Source organism: Pteronotus mesoamericanus, unplaced genomic scaffold (genome assembly GCF_021234165.1).
Source record: "Pteronotus mesoamericanus isolate MK-2021 breed Mesoamerican mustached bat unplaced genomic scaffold, CSHL_Meso_final contig_702, whole genome shotgun sequence".
Lineage (NCBI taxonomy): Eukaryota > Metazoa > Chordata > Mammalia > Chiroptera > Mormoopidae > Pteronotus > Pteronotus mesoamericanus.
Window position 1 is genome coordinate 3659072 of NW_026555239.1, and position 13478 is coordinate 3672549.

Below are 13478 nucleotides of genomic sequence, written 5' to 3' on the forward strand. Positions count from 1 at the left end.
GATGAGCCCTTGTTAGCACGTTATTAACACCGAAGCCCAGAGTTCGCACGAGGCTCCATTCCTTCCGGTGTATGTTCTGTGGGTTCTGGCCAGCGCATAGGGACATGTGTCCATTTCACTATGGCATACAGAATGGTTTCACTGCCCTAAAAATCCTCTGTGCTCCACCTACTCATTCTTCGCCCCACCCTCAGCCCTTGGCAAGCACTGACCTTGTCCTTGTCTCTATACTTTTGCCTCTTCCAGAAGGTCGTATTGTTGCAATCACATAGAATGCAGCCTTTTCGGATTGGCTGCTTTCGCTTGGTAACATGCATTTAAGCCTGGACGTGCCACAATTTATTTATCCATTCAGCCATCAAAGAACATCGTGGTGGTTTCCAAGTCTGGGCAATCGTGAGTAAAGCTGCTATAAACATTCGTGCGTAGAGGGGGCGGGGGGGGCGTGTGTGTGGACACAGATTCTCAGCTCGCCTGGGTGGATGCCAAGGAGCGATTCCATCCTTTCGGATGAGCAGTCATCCGCACTGACAGCCTCTGGTGTCAGAGCTGTGAGCACAGGAAAGGCCCCTGTGAGGAATTTGGGTAGATATGTGAGGAGCTGGGGGAAATGGTTTGAGGCCACTGGACCACATTCAAGCTGGGAAAAGGAAGGAAGATTTAGTGGGAGGAGAGAAGGTTGAGAGGGAGGTAAGTGTAGAATAAACTGACCTCCTGCCAGGTGCTATCACTGAGGCCTGACACGTGAAGGGCAGACAAAGGACAGTGGCAAGGACTGTGTCAAAGATGGTTTAGTCCCGGCTGGTGAGGCTCAGTGGATTGAGCGCTGGCCTGTGAACCAAAGAATCGCCGGTTCGATTCCCATCAGGCCATGTGCCTGGGTTTCGACCAGGTCCCCAGTAGGGGGTGAATGAGAGGCAACCACACATTGATGTTTCTCTCCCTCCTTTTCTCCTTCCCTTCCCCTCTCTCTAAAAATAAATAAATAAAAATATTTTATTAAAAAGATGGCTTAAAGCCTCCAGGACATGGTGTGTTACCTGGGTGGGCCTGGGGCAGGGGCCGGATGTCAGCGGAGGGATGTGACTAGGGAAGAGCATGCGGGATGGAGGAGCGAGGAGCGGTGTGAGCCGGGGTGGAGGCAGGGCTGTGCGGGGCCGCGGGGCCGCGGGGCCGCGGGCGGCTGTGCGCGTGCCTGCCAACGTGGAAGCGGCTGTGGCCGAGGGACCGGCGGCCTGGTGCGGGTGGGGAGCCCCTGCTGTGGACGCTTCCAGCTGAAGGGGTTCCCTTGGGTGGCTATTGGGTGACATTTGCCACGTGTCCTCCTGTTTCCTTTCCTTCTGAAAGCCTTTCTGTTTGAGCTCCCTTGCCTTGGGGCGTGAGGCACAGCTCCTTCCCCACCGGAAGCCAGTGGCCATGTCACCAGGACACCCCCTCCCAGGTTGTTATGGCTGTGACTCAGCCCTCACCCAGCCCAGGGCTCTGCCCGCCCTGAGCTCACCCTCCCTTGGCACTCGCCCATGTTCTGGCCCCACCGGCTGGCCTGCCCTTCTCCGCGAGCCGGCAGGCGGGACCAGGACGCTGCCTGACCGGGGGACAGTGGGAATGGAGGAGGGGCCCAGCGACAAAGAGAGGTGAACATCGCTGCTGAGAAGTGGGGGCCCATGGGTGCAGCTCAGCCCCTGCGTCTGCTCCCCGGGCTGGTAGGGATGACCGTCACCCTCATGTCACCACGCACACTGAGGAGACCAGCAGATGTCCTCAGAGGGGCGAAGGAGCCCGCCCAAGATCTCACAGTCAGCGAAGCAGGCTTTGAAGTCACAGGTTTCCTGAGCCCCCACCGTCCCCTGGACACTGGCCTGGGCACTGGGAATCCCCCGGCGAATGAGACAAGTCCCTGTCCTCAGGGGTCAGACCTCCACAGGGAGGAAGGGCACTCACGGGGTCAGCAGGCGAACAGCGGTTCTCCCTCCGGCCCACGGAGCCCGGCCTGGCCTCGGCCTGCAGCTGGCGTTCCACTGCGGGCTTGCTGGTCCCTCCTCCCTGCATCCTGACGTGGCTCTTCTCTTCCCCCGAGTCACCAGGTGAAAATTCGAGGTCACCCCTGGAAGTTTCCTAGAGGCTCCCAGGTGGAACGGCCCTCCACACCACCTGCTCCGCCCCCCTCCTCCAGGACGTGTCCGCCCCTCCCCACGCCTGGCGCTGGCCCTCCCTGCGGCAGGAGGCTGACTCCCTCGTCACAGGAGCCACCCACTCTGCGCCGAGAGGACAGGGAGCCAGCAGGAAGGTCCCCCTGACGGAACAAGCACGTGCCCCCATCCTTTCTGCCGGCCGCTCCGGCCCTGCCCCCTGAAACGCCCCATTCCGTGTCACTCCTCACCGCCGAGGAGCCCCCTGGTGCTCCCAGATCCTCTCTTGTTGCAGATAAATGCCTTCAGTGCTTCCACCTTCCCTCACGCACCATCTGGACTTACGCTGGCTTGTCAACGCCCTCCAACATCTGCCGCTCTAACACTGTCCGGAAAAGCAGCACCCAGTGACCAGCGAGGGCCCCGGGGGGAGCAGGACAGGAGACCGCCCTGACCTTAAGTCCTGTCTTACCTTGGCCTGGGGGTGGACAGCAAAGACCCAGGCAGGCAGCAGGAGCCACGCAGGCCGAGGGGGAGGACAGTCGCAAATAGGCGGACACCTTAGGTTCCTTCAGTCCGTCATTCAGGACCTGCGACACGCCAGACCAGTGCCAGGCAGATGCCACAGTAGTTTTGCGGGGAAGAAAGTCAAAAAGGTCAGTAAACACCTAACTAAGATGATTTCAGAGAGTGGCAAGGCTTTGGAAAATAAAAAACAAAAAGCAGAAGCTTATTTTAAAAATATTTTAAAACGCAGCCCTAGAAAGATCGAGGAGAATTCTAGGTCGAGGCCATGGGCCGCGCAAAGGTCCTGAGGCAGGGAGAAGCATGGCACACTCAAAGGCCGCCATGGCTCCGGCAAAATGCGCCAGGGCAGAGCACGCATGTCGGGGGAGGCGAGGCGGGAGAGCCAAGGAGCGCGAGCCTGTTCCAAGTTCCAAGGGGAGCTCCTCTGAGAGACACTACATCTCACATTTGATCTGACTTATGCTTCCAAATTGAAGAGGAAGGAGAGACAGTGTAGGCAAGTGCTGCCGGGAAAGTCCTCATGGAAGCCACTGAAACCTTCTACCACAGAATCAGAAAAAACTCACAGTCTCGTAGGGGCACTGGAGAATTTACCCCTTTAAAACAGTTTCTCCAGGAAGACACATGACTAATCAACAAGCACATGAAAAGATGCTCAACATCATTAGTCATCAGGGAAATGCCAGTCAAAGCCACAGGGAGATGCCACTTCACATCCACAAGGATGGTGATCATCAGAAAGACAGATTAGGGCAGAGGAAAGTGGTGGGGGGTAAATAGAGACAAATGTATTTGAACAATAAAAAAAAGAAAGAAAAGAAAAGAAAATGTTACATAAGTAGCACATAGGAAGGAAGGAAGGAAGGAAGGAAGGAAGGAAGGAAGGAAGGAAGGAAGGAAGGGAGGGAGGAAAGGAAGGAAGGAAGGAAGGAAGGAAGGAAGGAAGAAAAGAAAGAAAGAAAGAAAAAGACAGGTTAGCCCTGGCTGGTGTGGCTCAGTAGACTGGGCGCTGGCCTGCAAACTTAAAAGTCACCAGTTCAATTCCTAGTCAGGGCATATGCCTGAGTTGCAGGCCAGGTCCCCATTTGGGGACATGTGAGAGGCAACCAATCGGTGTTTCTCTCACACATGGATGTTTCTCCCCCTCTCTTTCTCCTTCCCTTCCCCTCTGTCTAAAAATAAATTTCACACACACACACACACACACACACACACACACACACACACAGTGTAAGGTATCATTTACATGAAATAGCCTAAAAAACCAAATCCATAGAAACAGAAAGTGGATTAGTGGTTGCCAGGGGCCGAGAGTAGGATGGGAAACAATTGCAAATGGGCACGAGGGAGCTTTCGGGGGGAAGGAAATGTTCTAAAAGCAGGTTGTGGTGAGGGTTGCACAACGCTGCACAGGGGCTAAAGAGCCATTGAGATGTGCACTCGAGTTGTGCCCCTGAGCCCTCCCCTTGCTTCCTTCACCTGATGCTTCCTTAACCTGAGCCTCACGCAGCCGGGCTCAGCGCCCTCCCGGCCTTCCCTTGGGGCGGGCGGTGGGGGCCCTCCCTGTCACAGCATTTCTTACCCCCCGTCAGGACTGTTCTTTTCAGTTCTCCTCTCTAGGCTGAACTCCAGGGAGCCAGGACACATCTGCAGTTCATAGCTCAACCCAGCCCCGGCACTGGGCGGGAAAAGCAGGGAGTTCTGCCAGTTGGTGGAGGTGTCCCCTGGGGCGCCTGTGTGCAAAGAAGAAGAGCTCGCCTATAAGCCGCTTTCCTATAGATGTACTTTAAATCTTATTCTGGAAGTTCCAATGTCGTTTTAACTAGTCCAAGATTCAGGAACTGAAGCAAACCAGTGACCATCTCACTATTTGGTCGTTCCATCGAAGCAGCGTAAATTCATAACCATGGAGCAACAGGACCTCACCGAACAGCTCCTGGAAAGAACTTTCCTTAAGGCAACTTTGCCAAGTTTACTTCATGTTACTTTTAAGGCTTGAACCCCTTTTACAATCTGCCCCCTGCTGGGCAACTGACACTTGCTCCTGGCTGTGAAGATCTCCCTCCTTGAGCAGTGGGAAGCCACCCCCTCCCCCTCCGCACCAAGCCTCAGATCCCGGCCTGGGTTCACAGCCTCGGCACTTCACTGCTAGGCTTCCTCCAGCCCCTCCCCGCCCTGTTCATCCTCTAAACTACTCCCAAGAGTCACAGCTCTAAGAACACCAATCTTGCCGCTCTGCTCCTCAAGAACACTCAATGGCTCCCTAGTGCCTATGGAATTTGCCCAAATTCTTTAGTCTTCATAATCTGGCCCTGAGTCATCTTTTCTGAAATTACCCCCCACCATTCTCTGCCTCCTGGCACAACTTGAGCCCTGGCTGGTGTGGCTCAGTGGATTGAGTGCTGGCCTACGAACCAAAGGGTCACATGTTCGATTCCTAGTCAAGGCACAGGCCTGGGTTGTGGGCCGGGTCCCCAGCAGGGATGCGTGAGAGGCAACCACACATTGGTGTTTCTCTCCTCTCTTTCTCCCTCCCTTCCCCTCTCTAAAAAATAAATAAATAAAATCTTTTTTTAAAAAAAGACACAACTCGAGGCAGCCACCACCCCCCGCCCCACCGCCCTTTCACCCAGGCAGCCCAGACTGTGACTGCCGAGCCATAGGCTGTCCCTGCCGCCTCGCTGGCACTGAGCCTGTGCTGCCTCTTTCATGGCTGCATATGTCTTGTCTTCACAAGAAACAGTTTATAATCGTTTTGAGGACAGGCACCAGGTCTTAAAACAAAAGGTATAGCAGAAAATTATAAAACTGGCTTGGCACTTTTGCAATTACTATCTTCCTTTCCTCATAATGGCTGTGTAAGGTAGGCAGCACGCAGATTATAACCTCCCCCTGGCAGAGGGTGAAGCAAAGCTCAGAGAGGCTAAGTAACTTGCTTGCGGACACACAGCAACCAAGTATCAGGGCAGGGAGGGGCCCAGGTCTTCTGATGTCTGATTCTGTCTTTGTCCTGTCACCCTCTGCAGTCACCCTTGTGCACTATCAATTTCCAAACCTTAGCTATGGCTAGGGACAGCCAGTGTTGGTCTATTTTACAACCTCTCATTTCAATACCTGGGTAAGGTCTGGTTGCCATAGTGACCTGGTGCTGATACAACCTCCATCTTTGCCTGTCCCATGGGAGGCCACACCCTGCCCTGGGAGGAGCCAGGTGGGGAGTCACAGGTCCCAGGTCCCAATGCAGCCTCTGCCCTTTCATATCTGTGTGACCTTGGGGAGCCCCTTCCCTGCCACTAAGGACCAGGCAACATCCCAGGGCTCTCAAATTAGGTGCTGGGAGTTTGCTTGCTTGTTTGTTTGTTTCTTTTTTTCACTTAGTAGGCCCTCACAGCTTTGTGGGAAATATAGTTTGTAAAAGTTAAGTAACTGCACCGCTGCCATGGCCCCCAGCAGCCCCTAGGCCTGCTTGGGTCTCCCCAACCTTGCAGGGAGAAGGACGGGGTGTCTCAGTGCTGGACACCCGATGCCGGTGCCCAGCCCGGCTCCCTCCGCAGTCATCGCTCCCCACGGACCGCGGCTGCAGCTCCAACTGAACAGGAAGACGTGTTTACCTGTTAACCAAGATCAAACAGGGCCTCTGCTGGCTTTGGGGAACAAGGCAGCTTTAGAACTCAGCCATGTCAATGTAGTGACATTTCCCATGTGAAATCGCTCGAGGGTCTCATAGCCTCATGCTCTCCCCGCAGAGACGGCCGGGAGCTCCCCTGTGGATGAGCAAGGCCGGTGAGTCTCTCGGTGCCTAGAGGGGGCGCGCACCCTGGGAGCCCTGGTGCTTGGTAAGAGGGTGAGAGAGAGGACTTCGTACGGGTGCAGGTGCGGCCTGTGCTGGGCGAGGTGGGCGGGTCCAAGGAGGCAGCTGCCCTCTGGGTTGGATGCTCTCAGACAGGGAGCGATTCCGAGCAGTTGTCTTGGTGACCCCCCTCTGCACAGAGGCAGCCTGGGGCCGGGCCCTAGCTCTGACCGGCGGGACAGCAGGCACTCAGGCGGCTGCAACAGGGGAGGCGGGACAGTTCTGTGGCCTGGACGGCGTTCGTGCTTTGTCCACATTCATGTGACACCGAGCTGTGAGGGCCAGGCCCGCTCCTGGGGATCAGGTGTGCTTCCTCCTCCTCGGAGACACGGCCAGAGGACAGAATCCGCCGCTCACGGTCCCTCCAGCTGAAACAGCCCCTGGTGCCTCTGCAGACCCCATTTAAGAGGTCCTTCCCTCACCTCTCACTCGCTCGCTGACTGCTGTCTGCGGACTACCCCAGGTCGGCAGGGCCAAAGGCCTGGAGGCTGAAGGTGAAGGGGGTGGCCTGCTGTGTATGGGAGGCTGGGAGGCACACCTGGAGCTCCAGGCCAGTGCACTGTGCCAGCCAGAATGGGACTCCCAGCTGAGATGGCCACACTTGCCTGGAATCCTCAGCCACAGCCGGAGAGACCCCAGCAGGAGACAGCCCTCCAGCACCCCCTCCCGGGAGGCCTTCCCGCCAGCCCAGGTGTGCCCTCTGGGAACTCGGCTCCCGGGGCAGGGGAGGGAGGGCTGGGAGCTGTGGGGGTCAGGGTGGGGCTATGAGGGTCAGGGGTGACAGAGGAGACTCAGTTCAGAAGAAAAGCATCAAGAAGATTCGGCTTCCCACTGGAATTAAATGATGACAGAGAGAATGGTCCTGAATCAGACGTGAGAGGCACAAAAGCTCCAGGCGCACGTGGACTTGCACCCGCCGCAGGGGACCCGTCACCGTCCTTCCTGGTGACAGCCCAAAAATAAAAGGCCTTTCAAGTGGGAGGCAACAAGCATTTATTCGAAATCAATCAGAATAGCTATTCTGGAACCATTGATTCAGGCAGAAAGCAAACAGTTGTGCTGCGAGGATGCGAAGGCAAGGCGTGTTTATGAGAAAGGAAGGGGAACAATCACATCAATAGAAGGAAGGCACTTCTGTCAATACAGATAAGCTGACAGAGTGACGCTAATTCCAAACAATTTTTAAAATTTTCAGTCCAAAAAAAAGAAGCATAAAAAACTGTTCAATCCAGCAGTCGTCAGTCCGTAGTCAAGAGTATCTGCTTCCCTGTCGCCTCTGCAAACAGTCCTTTGGGAAGTAGCATTGCCTTAGGCTCCGTCCAAAGGTTATTTTGCTGTTTTGAATGTTTCAAGGGTCTGAGGCATCCGACCTGCCAGGCGTCCCCTCTGGGAGGGCGGCGCCGATTCCATTCTGAAGTGGTTCAATTTCTGTTCCTTTTACACTGTCATTTGGGTGAGGGGGCCCGTCGCGACCTACATCTGCAATTATATTCATGCATGGTGATCACAGTACTAAAAAAACAAACCAAACAAAATAACCAACAGAAAACGCTGGCTTTCTCTGAAGCGTCTCGTTTGGCTCTCACTTAGGCCAGATGGTGACTGGAGGGCCCAGACACCCCACTGCGTGGGCCTGCGGGCAGGAGGGAGGGAGTGGGAGGCGGGCGCCTGGACCTGAGGACCAAGGTGCAAACTGTGACTCTTCCCCAAGGCCTCCCGGCAGACGCTGCTGCCAAGCCCTGGCCATGGGCCTCTGTCGTGAGGCCGGGCAGAGCTGTGGCCTGGGGTCACGGAGGCCAACTGCGGACAAGACGCCTCACCTGCCACCAGGGGACCACGGGGCAAGGGCTGAGTCCCCGCAGCTCTCTCTTCCTACCACGCTGTCCTTTTCCTCCGGCTGCTCTAACAAGTCCCCACACCCTGGGTGGCTTAAAACAACAGCAAGTGTTCTTCAGGGTTTTGAAGGCCAGAAACTAACACCCAGGTGTCCCCAGGGCCTGCGCCCTCCAAGGGAGAATCGAGCCTGCCCCCTCCCCGCTTCCAGCGCTGCCCCCATGGGCACCCTTCGCTTGGGATCCGCCTCCCTGCCCGCCTCCCCGCCCGCCTCTGTCTGCGCCGGCCCTCCTCTCCCATTGCCCTCTCCTCCGGTGTCCTCTCCGCTGCTTCTGACAAGGACACCAGTCATTCGAGTTAGGGCTGTTGTGCAAACCCTGACATTGTGTTCTGTTTTGTCCTTCCTTTTTAGGAAGGCAAGTGCCTGACTTAAGCTTTGATTCCCTGAGGCACCCCTGTCAGAAGTCTTCCGCCTGGAGGGCGGTTACCAGCAATAACCACACTGCTGGCGGCAGGACTGGAGGAGGAGCCAGGCCACCGCCCACCCTCCGCCCCCTCCACTCAGACTCCTTTGTTTCAGAGATTTTGGTTGATTTCAATAACTGACCATAGGGCGACTTGTGTTTTCTCAGCCTGTGTTTTAAATTCCCTGCTCTTATGTCTGAAATCCACCAATGAAAAGTGAATCCGAGAAAGCCCAGACCCCCGTTCCCCCATCCCCCACCCCAATGAAAGCAGAACCCCAGGCCCAAGGGCTCCCTCATCCCTGCGACTTGGCTGCATGGCCCCAAGTAATGTCTGGGTCTTGTAAGTAATAGCCCTGTATCTTGTCAGGTTCCCCGCTGGTTCTTGCCGAAGGGCGTCTCATCCTCACAGTGAAAACCACAAAGGCTAGAGCATCCCTCACTGCCCCCTTGATAAGCTGAGACCAGCAAAAAAGACCAGGGCCCACCCGAAATCAGATATGAGCGCCTCTTTAGATCATTAACTAATTACACCTGTAAAGACCGGTTGCCAAATAAGGTCGCATTCTGACAGTCCTGGTAGGAATGAATTTGGTGGGGAGAATATTATTCATATTATTCAGCCATTACACCCGCCGAGAAGCCTGAGCTCCTTGATGGCCCCCAGTGGCCGAGGTTCTGAGGGCGACGCCCCTGCAGAAAGAGACCCAGCAGCGGGCACTGGAGGCCACTCAGTGAGGGTCAAGTGCTCCAAGGAAGTTGCTGCCACCATCGCAGGGTCCCCACCCCAGACAAGCTTCCAGCATCCCAGTGTGGAAGGCCACAGGGCACAAGGCCAGCGCGTCCGCGTCCCCGTCCCCGCGGCGCTGTCGGGCGAGCCTGGTGCCCGCCCCCCCTCCGGCCCCCGCGTCAGCCGCTGCTGCTCCGGCGGGCAGTGAGGCCGGCTACACGCGGGCCAGGGCTGCGAGGCCGCCTTCCGTGCCCCATCCGAGCTACAGCTTCCACGCCCCTGGCCCCTGGAAAGAGACTTTGCTCAGGAATTTGCTGGCTTGTCAAGAACCTCCCCCCACCCCCGACCCCCCGCCGAGGAAGCAGGGAGCGAGCCTGGACTCCTGCTGGGGCTGCAACGCTGCATTTCTGTATAAGAAAAATGAAGGGAGTTGAACTTGGAAAACAACACTGGACAAGAGGCAAGCAGGGGACTCTGCAGTCCCCTGGGCTCGTTCCCATCAGTAAGTGTGACACGGAGGTGCTGGAACCCCAGGCCCGGCAGCACGGAGACATATCAGAAAAGACATAAAAACACTCGTCTTCCTGAAGGAGGAACAAGAGCCCATGGGAGAGGGCGCCTCTCTCCTCACAAAGGGTCCTGAGATGCCCCGAGGGCGTCCCACTAGGGCCCGGCTCCTGTTAAATGACACTGTGGACACCCTGTGGGTACCTGACCCCCGGGCGGCAGCAGATCTGCCCCCCTCTCTGAACCAGGGGAGCCCCGTGGCCCGGCGCCGGGGAGACCAAGGGCCATGCGACTCCGCGGGAGCGCCCTCCTTGCGGCTGGGAGAGGCAGCCGAGCGGGGCAAAGTGCCAGTCTCCTGGAGGGGGAGGGACGCGGGCGGAGAAGCCCGGAGAGTTTGGGGCTGCCGCCCAGTGGCACGAGGGCCCCCGAGGACGGCAGGCGGCAGGCGGCAGGCGTGGGCTGCACAGAGGAGACGCCCACAGGTCAGAAGAGCCCTGCTGGGCGGAGGGCGGGGCCCAGGTGGGTGCCGCAGGCTGCAGCCTGAGACTGGCGGGGCTCTAGGAGGGAGACCCAGGGATGAGCCCGGCACCTGGCTCGGGGACCGCTGGGCTGGGAGACGGGGGCGTTGAGGATTTAGGAAGGTACCTTCCTTTCCGGCTGGAGCACCGGCCGAGGAATATGGGGGAGCAGCCCACGGGGGAGGCAGGCAAGGGATGAGTTTACTCTGGGAAAAATCAAACAAAAGGAACCGTTGTGAAGATGACCAGGTGGTGCCACGCTCAGATGTTGCGAACACCGCCCGCCCCATCAAAAGAAAAAAAAATAATAAAGGGAATTAATAAGATAACAGATTGGAGTCTGGAGGCCCTGGCTGGTGTGGCTCAGTTGATTGGACCCCACAAACAGAAAAGTCGTGGGTTCGATTCCCAGTGAGGGCACAAGCCTAGGTTGTGGGTTCAGTCCCCAGTCGGGGCACATGCAAGAAGCAACCGATCGACGTTTCTCTCTCACGTCAGTGTTTCTCACTCTGTCTTTCTCCTCCCTCCCCCTCTCTCTGGAATCAAGAAAAGAAAAAGGAATTGGAGTCTGGGGCCATGGTGGGAGTGAGGCGTCGTCTGTGTACAACCTCACACCTTTCCCAGGCCTGCTTCAGACTCCGCACGCTTCTGACCCGCGTGTGTTCTGGAAAGGTTCGGAGGAAGCATCTGCCCAGAACATGACATCACTAATGTGACGGCCAGTATCTGACAAATCTGTTTAGCAGACACTTGTTCTCACCCAGCAATTTGGTCCTCAACGAACAGTCGACTCACTCTTCCCCACCCTCAGACCAAGGCCAAGCTCTCCCCCCAGGGGCCGCGCCCTTTCCCCCGGCAAAGCGAAGAGGAAAAAATGAAACCACCTCACGGGGAACCTAAGCTGCCCGCCGGCCAGTGGACAGGCTGCGTGCGGAAGCCGAGGGCGGAGGCCACAGCCACGGGGACAACGCCCCCTCCCGGGAACGATGACACGGTCAGAGCAGTAACAGGAAACAGGCCGGGCAGGCGGTGGCACTTGTGACTTCTGAGGCAAATACAACAAACCCCCTTTTTACACACGGAGGAAGCAAAGGCCCACAGAGCCACTGGCAGCCTCGAGGCAAACTAATAAACGGCAGAGCCGCCGGCTCTGACTCCGCTGCCCCGGGCCACACCCAGGTGAACAGCAGCAGGACCTAAACCCGGGGCAATGCACAGAAGGCACGTGCCAATCGGATCCGTAAGCGGGAACAATGTCGGGCTTGCAGTGAACCGAGCGGGCAGATTCCCCCCGACTGCAATTTATTTGGATTCTGACTAAATGCCATTTGCATGACGCCTCTCTCACGCTATAAGGTACTATATCCATTTAAAGGGACCCTTTCCCTACCTGGCAGTGAAGTGTTATTAAACATAGTGAGCACACGCACACGCATGATGTGATGGAAAGTGACGCGTGATGACACGTGGGGATAGGAAAGACCTCGGAGTATGGCCTCAGTGTAATACCGTGACGTGAGGACACAATCCCATTACTAATGTCGTCATGCAAAACAGGTGGAGAGTTTTAACTTCATGACAGTAAGTGAAACTCAGTAAATGGGGGTCAGTGCATTACCATCAGTATTTAGCTAGGAAAGAGCAAAGGGGACGAGACGCTGAGTTTAATAAACTGGGAACTAGAAGCTCACTGGCTCAGCCAGGAAGCTGCCACTCCCCGCCGGAGGGGACTGCCGCCTTCCTCCGCCAACGGGGTGAGCACCCCTCCCTCCCAGGCGCAAGGAGAGGACCTGGGCCTCGAAGCCTCTCAGTCTAACTAGGGGGTGTGGGCCCACCTGAAGCCCGCAAAAGCACCTGGCCCATCCCAAATCCAAGCTCCAGGTTATAACCCCAGGAGAACAAAGTAGAGCGTTCTCTCTCTCTTTCTCCCCCCACCCCAGCATTTACGTGGTACACGCATCTGTTCTCCCCACGGCCTCCGGGAGGGAGCCTGGATACCGACGCCCAGCAACGGACCGCAGCCGGCCACACACGCTAGGCTGGCCGGTGCTGGACTGGACTGGACTTCAACATGGAGCCCAGGCTCTGGGCAGTGGCCTTCATCCTGGCCCTACGGAAGACAAGGCTGGACTTCTTCCAGGGCAAGGCAGATGGCGATGGGACATCATCAATAAGCCACACACAGAGCCACATCCTCCCATGCGGGTCTCAGGGAGCCCCGCTTCCACCTCAGTGGGAACTCAGTAGAGGCTCTGACACCCGTCTCCAGGGCCACTTGGATGCATCAGTCACTGTGCCCAGCCAACCGGGGTTTCCTCCCATATTCTGTAAAGTCACTGTGTCCAGGGTGGCTTTGTGGACACACACAGGAAGAGCCCACCCCCGCTGACGGCCGCCAACAGCGCTTACCGCTCCTGCAGCAAACCCAGATGCTGACGCGCCCGTAAGCCACATGACAGAACAGTCTGGGCTCATCTGACAGTGACTCACCAACAAAATTGCGGTGACAGAGGCTGGTGTCTTCTGGGAGCACCTGGACAAAGGCCTTTGTGAAGACGAATGACTGAGGGATATTTCTAGCTGCCTGTTTCCCTCAATGTAGTCCAAGGAATGGAACCAAAATAGCTGTCAGGTTAAACGTCTTGCCTTCTCACAGCAGCATGAGTCTGGAAGGTGTTCGGGTTCTAGCTTTGTCTTTACTAGTGCAAAATGTTAAAAATATGGATACCTTGTAATAAACTAAATCACACCCCAAAGCCACTAGTTTCTGCTGAAAGGGCTGGGCGTACACATTTGGTCAGTCCTTTCGGCCCTAATGAAACGGGCTGTGACGTTGTCCTCTGTGAGAATACACACGTATGTGCGCCTCACCCCCATCCAGGCACGGAGCCCCTAAGGCCTTTGTCATTTCCTTTCCAA